Source organism: Penaeus monodon, unplaced genomic scaffold (genome assembly GCF_015228065.2).
Source record: "Penaeus monodon isolate SGIC_2016 unplaced genomic scaffold, NSTDA_Pmon_1 PmonScaffold_581, whole genome shotgun sequence".
Taxonomy (NCBI): Eukaryota; Metazoa; Arthropoda; class Malacostraca; order Decapoda; family Penaeidae; genus Penaeus; species Penaeus monodon.
The window spans coordinates 52,501-55,000 of NW_023660785.1; the positions used below are offsets into that span (position 1 = coordinate 52,501).

The 2,500-nt window shown below is 40.0% G+C and overlaps 1 pseudogene; it reads left to right on the forward strand.

Annotated features, from left to right (window-relative positions):
* The first annotated feature begins 589 nt into the window (after positions 1-589).
* LOC119571297 overlaps positions 590-2,500 on the forward strand; it is a 2,554-nt pseudogene continuing 643 nt past the window's right edge.

Sequence of the window (2,500 nt, forward strand, 5' to 3'; positions counted from 1 at the left end):
CACAACATACACAACACCACGATATATGGTGCTTATATATCATCTGTAAACAAGCATACATATAATTTTTTGTGTCTATAAATATAAATGCAGTTATGTATTTATGTTTTAATCATTGCAATACTACATATACAAAAATTGTTTTATTAAGAATATCCGCTTTCAAAAAAAAAAGAAAAATAGAAAGAGACAGGCACTTGGAATCTGCTGATTCTCATTCGTCCCAAACGACAAAAAAACGCACAAACAGACAGTCGTAGACATCACCAGCTGTTGACCATCAAAGAATTATTCCGATTTTAAGCCCTCGGCCGCAGCTGTGTACAACAACCGTGAGGCATAAAGGCACGGCCTGACGGGTACGGCCTCTTAAAACACCTTAACAAGAGCAAGGTGGTCTGTGGAGTGCTGTTGTGTAGGATATCTGTAAACTTTTCAGTCGTGATCACGCGTGGTGAGCTTCAAGAACATTCTCGCTGCAAGGGTGATGGGCGGATGATTGGTCCGCCAGCAATGTGCTCTTGCTAAATTAAAACCATTTGAACAATCCGGCGAGAAGTAATATCTGCAGAAGAGAGACTGCCGAGTACAGCATTGATCCAGCTCGCTGTTGACTTCATTTCCACGTCAAATACTCGATGTCGAATAATGTAGCGCGTTGCTTGTGACTTTAAAACGTTTATTTTCCTGACGTTCAACCAAAATATTTGTTTTGATTTTTCTTAGTGTGTGTTGGCATATTATAAAATGGAAATATTGCTTTGCATATTCTTATTGTATGACCTCTCTGTAAGGGCAGAAGCAGACCTCATTCGTCTTATTGTGGTATACGGATGTTCTTTACACTAACTCTTCCTTAACCACATTAAACTGATAGTTGCTGCTGAGAAACTTATCAACCCTTGATCATTCTAAACCCGTGTATGTTTATATTCACGTACGTATGGATGAAACGTGCATAGAAAACCAGATAAAAAAAAAAATACCAGGGTTATACGGTACTAATCCGGGTCTGATTTCATTCTTTTTTTTATTAATTATATACAAAACTATGTTGATTCATTTGTTATTCTTAAAGTGGTATTAGCGATCATACCCAGTTTATTTTTGAATTTAGAAAATAGTTAATATATGGAATCTTAATTATCATATACTTGACCTTTAAATTAAAAATAAAAAAAAAAATTGACCGTATTAATCCCTCCCATTAAAGATGCAAACTTTTCATTTTGAGCTACAAATAGGGTTTATGTAATGCAGGTACGATATGGAAAATGTCCTTACCCGCGGAAACATGTATGCAATAAATATTTTATCTCCAGTATAAGCATTGAACGTTGTTTTGACGCTGACACCACCCTAGTAGTAATGTTTTGAACTTCCTTAAAAAACAATGGTTGATTGTGCTTTTCATTACAACCTGAGTCCCTAAGTTTTGATACAGTCCTTGTAAAGTTAAATAGTAATTCTAATCAGGCTGGAGTTTTCAAATCCTCCGCAGCTCTTTTAAACTGTTTTTGACAAGTCCTAACTATTTTAAGGAAAATTTGCTTGAATATAGTAGGCCCATATCTATCTTAGAAATAAGATACAGCTACGAATTGGGGATGATAGCTATTATTTCCTATTTTTCATTTTCCTTTTATTTGTTTTATTTAAATTCATCTTCCCTTTGTTTATGTTATCGTGTTATATATTTCTGATACAGCGAAAAGTTTTAGGTTCGTCTCCTCCCTTGAAATACAAGTGGCCGACTTTGTTGTGTCGCGTATGTTACCCCCACCTATTAATCTGCAGTGGATAATAATCGCGATGATGAATGGTCTGGATCAATATCAATTGAATCATAAACTTTTGATAACTTGTTTGCTGAGGAGACTCTGTTATATACACTGTTTCATGTTAAGGAACTTATCAGATGTATTGATACATTTTTGAGAGTCGTGAATCTTTTCTACGTTTGGTTTTCAGTGCCGATTAAGCGCGAGAGACCTAGGGGATGGCAGACTTCCTGGAGAGCAACCTCTTCCGCCCCACCGCCCCCCCGAGAGAGCCGTTTCTCAAGAAAGCCCAGGCGGAAGAAAATCAAGTGGACGAAGACACTGACCAGCTTTTTGACCAAGAACCTCCGAAAGATTCCTCGTCCTTCGCAGCCATCGGGGGGGGGTGGCGTCTCTCGCAGCCTCCCAGATCTTAGACACTCCACGCTACGAAGCAGAAGAAGGTGATGGTCACCAACTGGCCTCGTGAGGAATACCCGGACCCCCGTCCGCCCACGCGCAGGAGGAGGAACATCCCTACAAATGCTTCGCAGTCAGGTCCGTCTCCATCCACCAGGAAACCCGCCTCGCCGCAGAGGGGGGCTCTAGGGCCGCTCGAGGAGCTTCAGGGCTAAAAAAAGGACACGACTATGAGAACGTTTCTTTACGGCTGAAATTCCACCTAGTGGGGCTGCTGTGCTGGTGAAAAAAATCCTTACTGAGCGGGAGGCTAGTTACCA